This window comes from Mustela putorius, unplaced genomic scaffold (genome assembly GCF_011764305.1).
Source record: "Mustela putorius furo isolate JIRA1106 unplaced genomic scaffold, ASM1176430v1.1 tig00000275_pilon_pilon_pilon, whole genome shotgun sequence".
In the NCBI taxonomy this organism is placed as follows: domain Eukaryota; kingdom Metazoa; phylum Chordata; class Mammalia; order Carnivora; family Mustelidae; genus Mustela; species Mustela putorius.
In genome coordinates, this window is record NW_025421341.1 from 29,069,343 (window position 1) to 29,087,897 (window position 18,555).

Consider the following 18,555-nt stretch of genomic DNA (forward strand, 5'->3'; position numbering starts at 1 on the left):
TTTGCCTGAACAGCTCTCTAAGATATCCATATAGCATATACCTCACTTTCTTCAAATACATGCTACAAGTCACTATTACTATGAGTGAATTCTTCTCTGCTACCTCATGCAAAATTATGTCCTCTAACTTCTTGCTTTTTAAAAAGATTTTATTTATTTGACAGAGAGTGAGAGAGAGATCACAAGTAGACAGGCAGAGAGGGGGGGGGAAGCAGGCTCCTGCTGAGCAGAGAGCTTGATGTGGGGCTCTATCCCAGGACCATGAGATCATGACCTGAGCCAAAAGCAAAGGCTTAACCCACTGAGCCTCCCGGGTGCCCCTTTCCTGTCTTTTTTTGCAGTACTTTTTATCCCTTGATTCTTATTGCTATTTAACCTGTTATTAATGATATATCTTGTCTATTTCCTTTTACTAAATTGTAATTTACATAAGGCAGAGATTTTTGTTTGTTTTGTTCATGGCTTGGTCCCTAAGAAGTGACTGACATATATGAGATGCTCAATAAGCAAAGGAAACAATCAACAAAATGAAAAGGCAACACATGAAATGGGTTGCAAACAATATATCTGGTGAGGGATTAATATCTAAATATATAAGGGACTCATATGATAGGAAATAAAGTAAAATAATATAAAATAAATCTGATTAAGGGTGCCTGGGTGGCTCAGTGGTTTAAAGCCTCTGCCTTCAGCTCAGGTCATGATCTCAGGATCCTGGGATTGAGCCCCACATCGGGCTCTCTGCTCACCGGTGATCCTGCTTCCCTCTCTCTCTGCCTCTCTGCGTACTTGTGATCTTTGTCAAGTAAATAAATAAAATCTTTTAAAAATAAATAAATAAATAAATAAATCCGATTTAAAAACAGTAGATTAAGCATCTGAATCTTGGTGTTGGCTCAAGTCACTGATCTCCACTTAACAGGAAGTCTGCTTGAGACTCTTTCTCTCTGTGCTTCCCCTTCAAATAAATAAATAAATATTTTTTAAAAATGAGCAAAAGATCTGAATAGACATTTTTCCAAAGAAGACACAGAAATGGCCAAAAATTACATGAAGAGGTGCTCATCATCACTTACCATCAGGGAACTACAAATAAAAATTACAAGATATTACCTCACCCCTGTTAGGATGTCTATTATCTAAAAGAGATAACAAAAGGGAACCCTTGTGCGCACCGGCGAGAATATAAATTGGTACAGCCACTATGGAACAGTATGGAGGTTCCTTATGAAATTAAAAGTAGAACTACCCTATCCACCAGCAATCCCACTTCTGGGCATGTATGCAATGGGGGAAAAAAAAATCATTATCCAGAAGAAATATCTGTACTTCCATATTTATTGCAGCATTATTCATAATACCAATGTATGGAAATAACATAAGTGTTTGCCACCAGATAAATAAAGAAGATGTGGTACATATATAATGTAATATTATTCAGTTTCAGAAAAAAAAATACAAAACAAGGAAATCCTATTATTTGCAACATTATGAGTGAAGCAAGAGGGCATTACATTAAGTGAAATAAGCCAACAGAGAAAGACAAATACTGCATGGTATCATTTAGATGTGGAATCTAAAAAAAGAAAAAAAAAGTTGAACTCATAGAAACAGAGTAAAATGCCAGGGTCTTGGGGAGGAGGAACTGGGGAGATATCAGGCAAAGTATACAAAGTTTCAGTTATAAAACCAAGTCCTGGGAATCCAACACAGAGTATGGTGACTATAGTTAATAATACTGTATTGCATATTTTAAAAAAGTGCTAAAAGAGTAGATCTTAATTAAGCATTCTCACCACACACATAGTAAAATGTGACTGTGAGGTGATGGATGTGTTAATGAACTTGGTTGCAGTAATCCTTCAGAATATACACCAAATCATCACATTGTACATTTTAAATACATATAAATTTTTCAGTTATTCCTCAATTAAGAGGGGAAAAATTAAAAAATAAATATATTTGTTGGCTGATAAGTAGGAATGAGGACAATTATTTATTATATAATTACTTATTTTGACATTCATCAGATCCTACTTAAAGTTTTGATGGCCTAATGTATATCAAAATAACTTAAAGCTTTACAAATAAAATCTTCTCAAAGCTACAGATGCAATCTTCTGAAGAAATAGAATATGAGGTAAGATAGACACCTGGATTAGAGTCTTGCTACTAATTCTGAAGATCCCAATTCTCAAACCTTGCTGAAATATATTAAGGAGAATTTTATTTTTCACAGAGCTGGAAAAAACTTCCTTGATGGTGAGATCAGATGAAGGAGACTCATGACCTGGATTCATGACGAGGAAGCCCATCCCCTTGCTGCAGCTGGCGACACACGTATAGCTTCCAACTAAAGATTTTGGAGGAACAAAAGCGTATCTTCACTGCTGCTGTGCTGCTGAGGGTTCTTAAGGAAAGCAACTGTTTTGCCAACTTTATTATAAATTTAGAAGACTGGGGCACTGGGTGGCTCAGCCTTTAAGTGTCTGCCTTTGGCTCAGGTCATGATCCCAGCATCCCGGGATGGAGTCCCGCATCCGGGGTCCCTGTTTGGCAGGAAGCCTACCTCTCCCACTTCCCCCTGCTAGTATTCCCTCTCTGGCTGTCTTTCTCTCTGTCAAATAAATAAATAAAATATAAATAAACAAATATATAGGTAAATTTGGAAGTCATTTAGTTCTAAATTCCAAAATGAGTATTTAAACTTCCTCACTTTGGTGTCATAAAATCTCTGAAGGAACTTGTAAGAAAAACCAAGAAATTTCTGGAGAGGGAGGTAGGTAAGAGATAGGAGGTTTCTGGCAAATCATGTTGTTACTCACCACTATTAGTGTAAAGGGAATATGTAAGCAATAAAATTAATGCCCCTTGAAGATATGGATACATTTAGCACCAAAGGATTTGGGGCTCCAAATATCTGTTTTATAGCTTCAGCTAAAGCATAAATTCTGTGAATCCCTAAAATGTCAAATGAGGCATATTCAGTTTGCACATATAGTCTATCATGCTCTCAACTTCCTTGAATTTTGAATTTTCATATAAAAGAAGCATTCATTGTGCTATCATCTTTCTGATCAAATAACTCTACGTGTTGCATAGAACTAACAGTTCCATCTACACACAGGGATTCGATTTGGTTTTCTTTACAACAACAGTTGCTTACTTAATATATTTTTTAAATAAAAGCTCCAAAATGAAGTATTCTTATGAGTTGGAAAAGTTTTGCTTTAGAAGTGATCCTCTTGTAATGATTCCCGGTGCCATTTAGGGAGATACAAGGGCAGAGATTCCAAGGGTGATATATTGTATCCACAAAGGAAATGATAATGTGAACAAACACACGTTTGATCTGTGCCCCAGAGCTTGGCATGACTGAAGGGAAAGATGCATCCCTTGCTGTCATTTGAGTCCTCCACCCAAACCCAACCATCAAAGCAGAAAATCTGCATGCTCCAAAAGATAGAACTCAGATAAGTGAAAAGCTCTTCGGATATTTGATTTTAAAAAATCCTTTGAGAGCACAATGAATTTGGATCATGAAAGAGGAGCTCAATTTGTACTTTTGATTTTTCCCAGTTTCATATTTTTAAAAAATGTTCTTTCACCACCTCCATATGCAAAAGGCGATGAGCCTGCTTTGTTTCCCAACTGACCTATTCATATCAAGTTAGTCACACCCACTTAAGCCCCCCCCCCAATTTTGGCTAGTCCCATGGAGCCCTCCTATGGAGCTGGAAACTGATATAGAGACTTTTGCTTTTTATAGAGAAGTCAATCCCTCAGTACCACGAGACACCCTTTCTTATGAAAGAACAAAATGCATGGAAGTTGTTAAAAACGAATCATTTTCCATTAGAAAAAAGTTACATGGTTGGAAAAAGAGAAGAGCACATTGCTGTAATTACCAGTACATTAAGCAGGGAATGAACAGCTGCGTGAACTTGGAGTCAGAAGGATAAGAACCACTGAGCCAGCTTCCCCATATGGTCCAAGGGAGGAGGTGGGGCTTCTAGCTGCTTGGGGGTTGGCGAGGTGAGGAGGGGGCAAACTAGAATCCCATTCAAGTGAGAAACTCAGGCCAAGAAATGTCTGGCTTCTCGGTCCAAACCCAGCTTCCTCTTTGCTGCAGTGGGAAAATCCCCCTGGCCTTTGTAACAAAAGCCTCTAAAATCAATGTTGTTTTTTCCTAAAGAGAGCAAAATGTGAACGTTTTCAGACTTTTGGCTACCTCCATACCCAGAAAAGATGACCTCAGAAAGACTGAATCACTTCCTCAGACTTCTTGGGGTGTGGCTATTACTTGGAATGACTGATACCACTTCAGAAACACTATTTGATCTAGCTTTTGCCTTCTTTCCCAATTAGAAGTAGGGTCCAGCCAAAAGCGACGGGTCCTCGCCACCAGGTACTGGTCTCAATCTGTTGCAGTGAGAAACGTGACTGCCTTCTAATTGGCATTCCCTTCAGAATTTGGCAAATTTGGTAAAAGCGGACCGGCACTATGGTAACCTTTAATTATCAATGCAAATCCTAACAGAAAAGCATTCCATTCTTCTTACATTGTATGTCATAAATTAAACACAATAAATTGTATTGTGAAACCTCCTCAGAAGACATTCCTGAATAGACGGGGCAGAAAATGCTTGCATTATACTGAACAGAGCCAAAATTTGATCGTCGCTGGAAGGGCTGGCTATAAGGAATCTAGCTATTTACAGGGGGAAATACCAAATAAGCTACATCACGCGAGGGGATGTTTTTGTGAGTACCATGTCCAAAACCATTCGGGTTTCCACTATATGAAGGTTATTATCACAGAAGATGCCGGCCAGCTGTTCCTCACTGCCACTGAAACAGAATGGGGTGGTGGGGGGAAGCATTAAAATGGAATTGGAGGAATCCAAGCTTCCTGAAAATCTGAGTTAAAAGAAGAGGGATCCACTCCAGGGAATTATATAATAAATGCCTTTCATTTGTTATAGCTTTTTTATTTTTTATTTTTTTATTTTTTTTATGAAAAGAAGCACTTTTAAGACAGTTCAGGTATAATTTTGTTCTTCAGCAAAATAATGAATTTGATAATCTTATAATATTTCTCCCACTGGAAAAAAAAATCTGAGAAATCTTTCAGAATTAGGACTATGGGAAATTAGGTTATGTCCAAAGGATAATTTATTCAGTCATGCTATGGTGCCATGGAATCTCACAAAATGAAAGAATATTATTAAAGGAATCTTTTCAGAAATGGGAGCATTTCACTCCATAGATATAGACAGGCATATTCCAAGAAGGAGAATAATAAAAATTTCCCCATAAATTCACCCAGGATTGTCTTTAGAACTACCTAAATTTAAAAATAAAGCTAAAATGCAACATTCTACTCAAATTAGGCACACTACCATTTCTTAGGAAATTATTTGATTATAGGTAAATATATAGATAAATGTGAAAACATCATTTGATAGGTACTGGAGTGTCCATTTCTATTTCATTTGTGGGACTCTCTACTTAGGATTTTATAACTATATTCAAGCGAGTAGTGAAATATTAACTTGTAGGACTTTCTTAATAAACCAATTAATAAATCAAACGTGGGAAGAACACTTACTCCGGTCTTTCACACATGGAGTAAATCCATCATTGCCAGACTTCTGAGTTCCATAGAACACTCTCTTTTATGTTTTCCATTCAACTTGAATGAAACTTCCTACTAGATCTCGTTCCAGATTCCCCAGGAGACAGAACTACCTTTCAGCGCTCAGTACTTTACCAAAGTCTGCACTCGAGTTTGAGCGTCTCAGTAGGCATGGAATCAGAAATGAGGGATTACTGGATTTCACTCTGATGGTCTCTCTTCTCAGAAACCATTAGAAAAGAATATCACCTTCATCTGTGGCACTTCTGACAGTTGACATTTATCTCTGTGACCTCTGCTTTCTAGGGAAAAAAAAAATTACAATTTTTAGATGGCTTTAAACTTGAAAAGTTTTCCAAGCAGGAAGGAAAGAGCAAAACAACAAAAGAATAGTTTTACTATGTAAGTGTATCTTGACTTAAACTCTCGGGCATTTAGGCCATATGCCATGGCCCTCTGCAGGAGTTAAGTGGAGTCAGAGATTTTTTCCAAGTTACAGAACTAGTTACTTACTGCAGGAAATATTCAGTTACTTTAGTTTGAGGTACAAATTGCATGAACATGAACAAGTTTCCTGGGGTGTGTGAGATGATTAATTTTCTCTCCTTTTTATCCTTTTATGGAGCATTTGCAAGGGATCCTTTAAATGATCTGCTCAGTTTCTTTCCTATAAATAATTTGTCCTCTATACAGTGTGGAGTCCACTTCTGGACAAGAGGCAGGTATTCATGGCAGCTGACAGCCCCGACTCTAGACCCTGTGTGAATGGGCTTCAATTCCAACTCTGTCTAGCTCTGTGTCCTGTTGGTTAGTTATTGACCTCTGAGCCTCTCTTTCTTCCCTGTAAAACTGGGATTTCATAGCACACTTTTCTCTATGATTATTCTGAGTATTTTTGAAAGTTGCCGAAACAGTTTGCCTCTAGCTCTGTGATATGAGCAGAAGGAGAAGAAAGATAAGACAGACCAGCACAGGAACACCATCAAAAATAACTACTCTCTACACAAGGCGAAAACACCGTGTTCCTTGATATTTATCTATGGTGCACCAATATATTAATCTTTATTTTATTTTGAAGCAAAGGTAAATATTTTACATGTAAATGTGAATTTCAGGATAAAATGGATCATGGTCAGCAGTTTTGGGGGGAGGTAGGATGCTACGCTATGAATTTCCTACATTGTCCCACTTATCACGTGCCCTTCCTGAACACAGTAGCAATAAATATATGGAAAAGAAGAAGAAGGGTAAAGGGTAACCATAGTCCATTTTAGTCAGTTGGTGCAAAGTCCCAGAAAACAGGCAGCTGGAGTGAGGAGCCTCCCTTCTCTGTGCCTCGAATTCCCTGTCCCCTTTCCAGATTTAGAGACTGTCTTGGTCCTCCCAAAGCCTTCCAGATCGATTATAGGTATGGCTTTATCCACTCATGTCTTCATTAATAAATTTAACCAATACGGAGCGCCTACTGTGTGTCTGGGACTCTTCCAGGCAGCCTCACGGGAGCCGGGTCGAGGAGGAAGAGTGAAGAGTGACCGACGTTCACAAAGATGAATAAATAGGACACCATCCTGATTCTCACGGAATGTGCGATCTCGTGAGACACATAAAACAAATGATCCAAAGCAAACAACGATCAGAGCAAAAATCACGTAATGCATGACAAAATGAGATGTGGAAAACAGACCAAGAGAGAAGGAAGTGTCTAGCACTGCTTAGGAAATGCTGGGAGGCTTGATGTGGGGCTACAAGGAAAGTAGGAATTCACCTGGTAAAAAGGGAGAAAAGAGGTCCTGACGAAGCAGCATGGACACAAGGAATGTCCCAGCAAAGACATCAAGGCCTACAAGAGCTCCATGTGCACAGAGTGTGCCTAGTAATGTTTGTGGTTGGAATGCAGGGCATTTTCTGGTGGCATGGGTTTTCTGAGCATAGTAAAGACATAGTGTTTTCCAAAGGCCACAAGTGGCAGGGTGGTGATAGGCCACTTCCGAAAGCTTGCTACCATCCTGGGTTATCTGATTTCCTGCACAAAGGAAGCAAGGCAGAGTCCAAGGAGGCTGACAGTGTTTAACGGAAGAACGTGCCACTTTCCTTAAGGACCAGCTTCCAGGAGTTTCGGAAGACAGGAACAGGATATGTTCTCCTAGGTGGCCCATGTCCCATCCAAATATGATGAAAGAGGTAATTCTGAGTGTCAGGAAGGAAGTATCGTAAGTCACAATCATCTTGTTAGTCTCATGGTTTCACTGCTGCATGAAATCTACTTACTCCAACTTACCTAAGTCACAAACAGAATTATCTTCTGTTAATGATGGGGAATAGTAATTGGTGTTAAATAGCCCTTAGCCTAATGGTGGAAAATAATCCTTTTCCTCGAAACCTGCAAAGGATAGAAGCAGCAGATGACCCAAGCCCACTGGAGGAGACCCAGAAGGTTGAACATGGGTGTGGCTTGTGATAGAAAGCTGAGGCCACTCAAAGAGGGATTTTCACAGCTAACCTTCAGATTAGGAGGGGAAGTAAATGCCTGCCGCTTAGTTCCTAATACATGAAGACCTAATAATGGATCACAGGGATCCATGCCATTCAAGCCACACCTGGGCACCTTCACTCAGTCTATAAGCTCATTGTCCAGTGAAAATCACACTTTCCAAAGATATATTTCAAGCAACATCAGAGTCTGTCGTAAACACTGTATTTGACCTTTTTCATTTCTATAAAAGTGCTATAAAAATCGATCTGGATTTGCCCTACCAACATTAAATCTGATAGGACAAAACCACTTCAGGTTTTCATGGCTCTGCAATATGGATGAGAAAAGGACAACAATCAGAGGGTTTTCTTGACTTCTCCAGTTTCTCAGAAAGCAGCATGAGTCAGCCCTCTCCAAAGAGCAGCGACGGAATCCGAGTCGGTAAACACGTCGTGCGGTGGACCGCGGAGCGGCCACGCAGCCCCTCTCGCTCCTTAACGAGGGCAGAGCAAAAACAGCAGAAAGATCATGCTACATCTGGAAGTATTGTTCACCCGGCTAAGCTACCAAGCAGGTGAAGCATTTTAATCCCACACTCTAGCGCCTATAAAATCTGCCCAATTCCTTCAGCGTTTGTGAAGCCTGGGAGAGGAATTCTTAGTACAAATAAATGGGGGCGGGTATAAATGAAGCGAGAACAACACCTGTCTCTGCAGCTGGCCGGCAGACCTCCCTTTAATGTGCTGTCTGCTGGGAAATCGAGGCGTCTCAGGTTACGCGGCGGCCTGAGCCTGCAGTGGGGCCGGCAGAAAGGAATTCTATGACCAGAAGATGTGAGGCTTGATCTGCGGCCAAAAACAATGGTGAAAGGTACAAAATGAAAAGCTCTGTCAGGACAAAGGCACTCAATCACAGAACAACGCGCGCAACTTGGCCGTTTGAAGAAATGAACCCCACACCGAAGTCACCACTGGATTAACAACTGGTTGATCCCTTTTACCTTCTAATGCTTCTCTGGCTGGACTACTTGTTGAAATCCAAATGAGAAGACTGTAGCCGCCAGCAGCAAGCGCACAGTGTCTTCATTTAGGGCTAGTTCTGGCTGGTCTCGGAAAAGCAACTTGCAAGATTTATGCCCCTTAGCCTTCCGTCCATGTTTTTTTCCATTAAAGAGGGAATTTAGAGCAAAGTTACCAATGTAACTCCAACCCAAGCTGGAGAAGTCCTCGCTGACTTGCAAAATAACTGTGGCCTCAGCAGAATCGTGTGCCCAATAGTAATAGAGGTGAAGCTCATAAAAATTGTGTGCACATATTAAAAAAAAATAAAATAAAAAAAAAATTAAAAATTAAAAAAACAGGAGAAAAGACCCTGGAATTAGGTCCACATTGGAGCTCATGGTTTCTTTTGTCACATAGAATGCAGCTAGGTGTGAGTAATGGGAACAAACAAAATGGAAGGGGAGGGTCTTTCCAAAAAAAGCTCAGAAGAATATATAAGAAGAGCTTAGAAGAATATATATATTCATATATATATATATATATATATAGAGAGAGAGAGAGAGAGAGAGAGAGGCGGGGGGAATGAAAGATTTGTGGTGGTCCTTGGTCACATTGCTCTGAAAGCCCCTGGAATGTGAGTCAATGCCTGGAAATCCTATAATGGGAAACAGAGCCATTCCAGCCACCGTCAAAGCCTGGATAAAATGCAAAGACATTGGAAAAGTAACAGTAAGATAAAATTCGCAATGAGCCCTAACTGACTGAAACCGACCTGAATCTTTAGTGAGAGGTGGCAGAGGAAGATCAAGAATGCCTCCCTCCTTGAAAGCTGAGAGCTTTAGAGGGGCCCCACCCAGTGGGTGGATGAAGCAGGAAGTGAAATCGACACCATTGCCAACTTTGTTCTCTTTGAATTTGGCTGTTATGTGGGTTCTGACTATAACAGATGGAATTGATTGGGTCAACAGTATGTGAAATGAGAAGGATGCCTGAGCCCAAGAAGGAAGCAAATGCCCCAGGTGTCCAGTCCCAAATATTTTGGCAGTGAATGTAGACACAGGGAGAAAAAAAAATCATTTATTCATGGAAAACTTTCAATGAACTGTTTTTAAAAATGCCTAAAATATCTATGGCCAGTTTCCACGGTCAACAAACATAAGCAAAGTTTCATGGTTAGTTTGAAGAAATGATTCTACTTTATTAGACTTTTGCTTAGTATTCTAATTAGAGCATTGATGACTTGTACTTACAATATGTTATCAAAACCCTAGCACAAATAGGTATTTGGTTTTTCAATGACACTCTCTTTCTTGTGTAACATCTGAGGAAACTTAAGCCATTTTAAATACATACATATAGGTTTTTCTCTAGAATCGTTTTCTTTTCTCCCTCTTTCTCTCTCAAATACACACACACTACACAGTCTCTCTCTCTCTCCCTCTCTCTCTGTCTATAGGAGAAGACACACATTTGATTCATGTCCCCATTTGCATTTATGAACAAACCCCACCTCCATGACCATAAGAAATAATTGGAGCCTGGCCTTTACTCTGCTTCACTGAATATACTAAAGAAAACCGTCCATTTTATCGGCACTGACGGTTTTGAATGAGATGATCTGCTTGGGCGTTTTCACTGAGTTTGAAAATACACCATTATAAGTGTTCCCAACTATGGTGAATTATGAATCTGCACTGGACATCCATCATATCATTTGCTCTATGCTCTGTATGGTGGGAAGAGGAATGGGGTCAAATAGCAATTAAAGCATGGGCACATTTCAAGAATTCTAAGCACTTTCCAATATTACTTATTTTCATCAAGACTAATGCCACATATCATTTTGCTTACAGAAAGGCAATATTTTGGATAGAAAGGAAAAAAAAAATCTACCAATTCACAACTTCTTTAAGGCTAGTGACTACATTGTGAAGTTGCATAAATTTTTAGTTGACATTCAGATTTTATATTTGCACACACTGAGAATGCATTTGATACCTGATTTCAAATGTTGCCCTATTGCCAAGAAACCATGACACAAATCCAACATTGTATTGACAATAATCGACCCAAAGTACTAAACTTAACATTTCTAGGTCTGAAACCATGTAAATAAGACTAAATTTTTAAAGGGAGAATATTGGCAGGAAACATAAAGACTAGCTTGGAATTTTTTTTTCTTTGGGGTGCAATTCAACTCCAGTACGTTCTTGAAGGTGGAGATTATAAATTAGACCATCACTTCTAGGAGAAAGTCTTGTCTTTATCATATGATGTAAGCTTCCCATCCAAAGCAAATTCAGTTTAGAGACAGATCCAAGCTTACTGTGCACTTTTCAGAATGCTGTTCACAAACTATAGTCACAAAATATTACTTACTGAGTCTCTTCCTTCTGTATGCAGTAAAATATTAGCTAAGGCATACTCAGACACAAAGAGTAGATCTCCACCTGATTTAGAAATATACTTGAAGGTGATAGCCATCATAGTATGAGAAAGGAACAAAAGTGATTTCAACTGTCTTGTATTTATTTTTTCCTCCACAAAAATGTAATTGTCCTGAATCTGGACTTTTAAAATAATTTATTGTAATTAGATAAACCATGCTATATAAACATTACAGTTTAGTTTGATAAACAAGGATTAGATACCTCAATTTACTAGGTGAAATCTGGGATGCAAAGATAAATAAGACAGTATTTAAACTAGCTTGGAATTTTTTTTCTTTGGGGTGCAATTCAAATGGGAAAGCAGACTTACATATATAACTATATTATGAAGGAGAATGTTTTAAACACTTAATGAATTTATATACAAAATCCTGTAAGAACACAGAAGAAGAGCAATAATTCTCTTGTGAAGCAAGGATCTCTTTCGGGGAAAGTGATATTTGATCTATTTCTTGAAAATAAATGGAATTTCAACAAAGAGGAGATGACAGGTAGTTCTAACCTTAAAAGAGGGTAGGGCCTGGAACAACCAGCTATGGCAGAGAGCCTAAGATAATCACACTTTAAAAGAAGTTTTGCCATCATTCATAGGCTCCTTGGGATTTCTAAAGATGGAAATGTCTAAACTGACTTGTACTTAGGATCAAAAAGAGAAGTAGTTTGTATGGCCTATAGTCCTGTCCCTTCCCACAACCACCACGAAGTACACGGCCAGGACTATTGCCTACTATCCCATCCAGGAGATGGATGTGAAGGCATGTTAGTGAACAAAGTTTCTATCTCAGTTCTCTACTGAAAGGGCTTCCACTAATGATATCCTGGATACGCCATACTCCTCCTCACCAACCCCAAAACAATGCTTATTTCTCCTCTTGGCTATATTCAACTCTACTAGAATCCTTCTTTATTGAAACAGCTTCTCTGACCTTCCTAGAACCACCATTGCCCTCTTCTTTCAATCAATCTTGAAAGTCAATCCCTTTGACTTCCATAGTTAGCTAACCCTATATGCTAATGAATTATAAATCTACATGGCAAGCACAGATCCCTTTCCTGAGTTCCAGGCTTACATATACCCTGCCCACTGACAACCATCTATTCTACTTAATCATATACCACCAATAATAAACCAATCACCAAATTCTGATTTTTATTCCTTGTTTCTGTTTTCTATACCAATCCCCTTTCTCTGTTCATGTAACAAAGACTCCAGTAAGGCTAATGTGGCTGTTCCCAAGAATTTCTGCAATAGTTCCTGAGCACTCTTACTTCCTCTGGTCTTTTCTCTCTATTTTATCCTTCACACTGCCATCACAATGATTCTTCCCAATACAAATATGGTTCTATCACACCAGTGCTTAAAAATGGACTTCCAATTGTTTGTTGTATAAGGTCCAAGGTACACGTGGTAGTTGATAGTATCTTCATTATCTAGTGTTTTCTTACCTGACAAGTTTCACCAGAGTCAGCATTCTCCCCTTCATATCCTGTGCCATCACACTATATGGAACATCTTTCATTGTTATATTATGTGTGGCCATTTCCTTTTGTCTGGAATCAGCCACTCACCCATTTTCCCCATCTTTCATTGATACAATTTAAATGGTGGTTACTTCTATAACCAGCTTTCCTGCCCAAAATAACCATCATCACTACCGCCGCAAGGTGAGACAACTTACTATACACATTTAAAAGCTTACACTTCATCTAGCATAGCATGTAGTACACTTTACTTACTTACTTATTTATGTATTTATTTTATTTTTTCTGCCCTAGAACTGATCTCTATAAATACTAAGGGACGTTTTTATCTTATATATTATATAATCCTCCATACACATCATAGAATCCAGCATTTAGCCATTGCCTAATTATTATTTATAGATAGAGAAATAACATTGATAGGTAAAGCTCAAGTTCTGAAAAAATTAATGTTCTAAAAATTTTAAGATATACTTGGAAAAATCCAGGCTGGTAAAAGAGATTGATTCAGATGATGACAAATGCTAAGCTTGAACTAAAGTGTTTTTTTTTTTTTAATTTTTATATTTTAGTCTGATTTTATTAACAATAAGAAAAGAAAGCAGATCTGTAAGTAAGAAAATGATGTGGACAGACCATGACTTTGGGCAAGGGAAATGATGGCAATATATGGAATAAGTTGGAGAGAAGAGATACCAAGGAGACTTCTATTTTAAAAAGCATGAAAGAATGTAATGTTTGGGGTACCTGGTGGGCTCAGTTGGTGAAGCGGCTGCCTTTGGCTCAGGTCATGATCTCAGGGTCCTGGGATCAAGCACTGCCCCATGTCCTATCAGGCTTCCAGCTCATCCGGGAATCTGTGTTTCCCTTTCCCTCTGTCCCTTCCCTGCTTGTGCTCTCTCACTGTCTTTCTCTCTTTCTCTCTCTCAAATAAATAAATAAATGAATAAAATTTTTAAAAGCTTAAAAGAGAAACTGCGAACCAATGTCACAGCAACAGGAATGAAAAGGAGAAAAAGGGTGTAAGAAGCAATGTGGATGTAAGACAAACAGCACTAGAATATCCCCTAGTTGTGGAGTGTAGGGGCAAAAATGAATGTAAGGCTCTAAAACAGTAGATATGGAAGACACAGGAGAAAATGATCATTGAGAGAAGAACAAGGTGAGACTTAATTAGGTCCTTTTATCCTTTTGTAATCTGAGAGATGCTCAACAAGTAATCAGAAAGACAGATTTGAAATCCAAAAGAAGAAAAATAAGCAGGGTTTAACAAGTACATGTTTGGGGTTCATTTGGAGAAACGTGATGGCTGAAGCTCCAGTGTAAGAAAAGAAGACAAGAAGAAGAAAGAATGCTTACTTAGTGAGATTCCTACGTCTGGTACAAGCAGAAGCTGAACCAGTGAAGGAGGAGGAGAAGGCGGACTGGTAGATACAGGAGGAGAAGTAGGATGATGTGCTATAGTTTTACCATAGTAAAGACAGTATCAGAGAAACGCCTGGGTTAAGCCTCTGCCTTCAGCTCAGGTCGTGGTCTCAGGGTCCTGGGATCAAGCCCCGCATCAGGCTCTCTGCTCCGCAGGGAGCCTGCTTCCCCCTCTCTCTCTCTGCCTGCCTCTCTGCCTACTTCATCTCTCTGTCTCTCTCTTCCTCTCTCTCTCTCTCTGTGTCAAATAAAGAAATAAAATTAAAAAAAAAAAAGAATATCAGAGAAGAGAAGCTTGCATTCATCTCAATTAATTCAGGGGGATTTAATAGGATAAGGACAAAAATTCAATCTCTGAGTTTAAAATCAGTAGATAATTGGGGATGTTGAGAAAGCAGTTTCAACCATGTGTTGCAATTTCAAAAGACATTACAACGGGCAGAGGAGTAAACAGAAGGTAAGAGAATTGAAGCCATACTCTTCTGATATGTGTGATGATAAAAGCAAGAAAAGAAGTGCAGGTAGAATCAAGGACTTTTAAAAACACTGGAAGAGGAAATCACATGTGGAGACTGAAAGGAAATATGCAGCGGAGCTGGAGATCATGTCCCTGAATAAAAGCAAGGGATAATTTCAGAGGCCAGACTGCAGAGGACAGAAGAAGGGGTGGGTCTGCGACACAGGTAGAAGTAATGAGTCATTTATGGGAGAAGCAAGGAAGAGAGCAGAATTATCCAATCTATAGGCAAATACAATAGGATTGGAAGTAAGAATGAGAGGCAGAAGAAAGTTCCTGAGTCTTCAGAGGGAGGTGTTAATGTCAACTAAAGCATGGACACAAAAAGCACCATATTAGGCATGATAATTAAGGGTGGCTTGCTATGGATGCTGATGAAAGGCGAAGTAGATGGTGCAAGAGATGGCATAGGAAAGGAAGATGGGGATAGATTATATTGAGATGTTAAAGAGCACCAACTTCAGTCTTTTGTAGGTAAGAGGGAACTGCTGAGGAAGTGTGGGTAAGGGACAGATGTGGAAGTGATATGCTGAGGGAAGATGTCTCTGGCAGTTCTGGAGAAGAGGGATTGTACATAGCCAGTTGCACGTGTGCCCAGTAGTCTAACAAGAAGTAACACAGGGCAGAGAGGGTACAATAGAGTCATCATAGGTTTGGGGGGAAAATTCTACATGACCTTGTGATTGGTTAGGGATTTAGGAAAAATGAGAAATCAAGGAAAACCTCCGGTTTCTATTTTGAATGATTGGATAGACTTTGATTTCACTTACTAAAGGAGAAGAGGACTAAAGCAGATATTAGAGGAAAGAGAGCTCAGTTTTGAGTGTGTGGGGTGGCAGGTTCTTGTCTGACTTTTGGATGGAGAAGTTTAATGGGCTGTTATAGAAGTGTAAGATTTATGAATGTACATAAGATTGAGGACGTAAGTAAGCAGGTGGGCTAAGAATATAGCCCAAGATGTTAATAATTAAGAGAGTAGACAGAGGAAGGTTAGATCGAGAACTGGTCCGAGGAGGAAGGAAGGAAGGAAGGAAGGAGGAGGAGGAGGAGGGAGGAAGAGAGGAAGGGAGGAAAATGAAGCTAATGTGGGAGTTCCACAGTCTAGCAGTATAGGAAGCACTCCAAAACAAGAACAGAATCCACAGTATCCAACACAGCAGTTGTGCCAAGTAAGCTAAACTGCAGAAAAGATCCACTGGACTTAGCAGATTGAAGGTCATTTTAGGTTTTAGCAAAGCACTTTCAGAGGACTATTGACAGGAAAAGCCAGAATACAGTGGGCTGAGAGTAAGTAAGACATACGAGCATAACCTAGTGGGGCAATAAGATCAGACGGTCTTTTTTTTTTTTTTTTTTAATATTTTATTTATTGATTTGACAGAGAGAGACAGATCACAAGCAGGCAGAGAGGCAGGCGAGGGGGGTGCGTGGGGGGGGCACTCTCTGCTGAGCAGAGAGCCTGATGCGGGGCTCGATCCCAGGACCCTGAGACCAGGACCCTGAGACCAGGACCCTGAGACCAGGACCTGAGCCAAAGGCAGAGGCTTAACCCACTGAGTCACCCTGGTGCCCCAAGATTAGACTGTCTTGAACCGCAGTCTGTGTGTTGGGGAGACCCACAAGAAAGTGAAGCCTAAATAGCCTTTGAAGGAAGACTGAATACCCACCAGCTTGATTGGCAGGAGGCTTTATAAGCACAAAGGTCTGAGACTAGGTAGTTTGCTTAGAAAACACAAGAAGGGGATTTCTGGGTGGGTGCCCTTCAGCTCAGATCATGATTTCAGGGTCCTGGGATCCAGCCCTGAGTCAGGCTCCCTGCTCAGTGGGGAATCTGCTTTTCCTTCCCCCTCCTCTCCCTTAGCTCTTACCCCTACCTCAAATAAATAAATAAAATCTAAAAAAAAAAAAAAGAAGAAGAAGAAAAGAAAACACTAGAAGTTTGTTTAGAAAACAGAAGCATCTATAAGGCATTAAAATGAATGGAACATCTGGGTAGAACAAAAGTTATGAGGTGGGACAAAGACAGGTTCAGATCAAAAGAGCCTTTCAGGCCTTACTAAGGAAAAGGAATTTTATCCTGAGGCAATAGGGAGCCATTGCAAGATTGTAATCATCTTATTTGTGATTTACATTGGCAGAAGGAAGAGTAAGAAAAAGCTGGAGGCTAGGTGAGCATAGCAGGAAGGAAGAGTTTTACAACAGCATAGGAGGGAGATGACAGTGTAAATTAATAGCAGAAAGAGAATAGGGTAAGAATTATCAAGAGCTGGTGATTAAGTGGATGTGGAGAATAGGGCATGGAAGAAATAGGACCCAGGAAAAAGGCCATTGTTTCTGGTTTAGTTAATTAAGGCAGAAGGCAATGTCAGCAATTATGGAAGTGAATACAGAAAGACATATGTTTGGAGGAGTGGGGTAAGGATCATGACTGCAAAATGTTCGAAATGTTTTATATTTAAGATTTCTTTTAATGTCTCTAAGGGATAAAATCTAGACAAGGTCCTGGACCTTGCATGCCCGGTATGTTGGACAAGTCACGGAAATATAGACTCTGAGATCAAGGAGAGCTGGGGATCATTGTGCGTCTGAGCTGAAATTCACTTTCATTGAAGAGATTCCCAGAGAAAAGGGATGATGGTACTTAGTTATTTTCACACACTTCAAGGTGGTTCAGAGGCTGCATCTTTAGGGTACTGGTTCTGGTCATTAAGCCTCCACTGGGGGCGTGCAGGGTAGAAGTGAATGAAATCAAACTCTACGAGTTAGAGTAATTGGAAACTGGAAATTAAATAGGATCTGATGGATCCTCCAAATCACTTTTGCTATGCTCCTTATAGCTGCTCAAATAAGAGTGTGGGAATGGCATTGGTGGACCTAAGCCCAGAGGCTTCAAGAACTCTCTAGAAATAGAGGATGTGGAGGGGCCTTGGGAAGATAGCCTGTAGAAAAGAAGCCTTCTTGCCCCAATATATCAAAGCAGCATAAGATGAAAATCTATCTGCCGTAATGTGACCCAAGGGAGCAGGTCACTCTGTCCCTTGGAATTTCACATGGCTTCCTTATGCTTTTGTGACCCTGATGCTCATATTAACTTGATTGCAACCGCACGCTCATTTTGGAAACAGATGACTAATATAATGAATTGGCTTTTATGCCATATCTCTCTTTCCCCTTGGCCTTGATCCCTGTAGATTGAATTGCTTCCAGGTCAATGTGAACCCTACAGTGAATCTTCAGTCAGAGAGGATGATTTACACGGAACATAGGTATTGTGCAAGAAAGCAATCTCTTCTCCATTTTAAATACAAAGTGTCATCTGCTCCAGAATAATTCAAGGCAATTCCTCGTGTGTGTGTGCGTGTGTGTGTGTGTGTGTTTCTAGGCACTCCCAAGTAGAATTTCCAGTGGGAATTTCAGAGGCTTTAAATTATAGCCAAAGAATAATTTTTCATTTAGAAGAATGGAAATCCATGAAAGGTTTCAGGTTATGAAGTACTAAAGAACAAGAAAAGATCATGTGGCCCAAGTAAAAATTTCCCAGGGAAGTGTTTCAGGTCACTAAACAGAAT

General features: G+C 39.7%; 1 long non-coding RNA gene across 1 annotated transcript; it reads right to left on the reverse strand.

Moving 5' to 3' along the window:
• Positions 1-2,617: 2,617 nt before the first annotated feature.
• On the reverse strand, positions 2,618-9,306 carry LOC101684328. The gene is made up of 3 exons (XR_001176977.2): positions 9,112-9,306; positions 8,816-8,956; positions 2,618-5,940 (listed from the first exon to the last, which is right to left on the reverse strand). It is a non-coding gene; the product is annotated as an uncharacterized LOC101684328 (long non-coding RNA).
• Between the last annotated feature and the right edge of the window lie 9,249 nt (positions 9,307-18,555).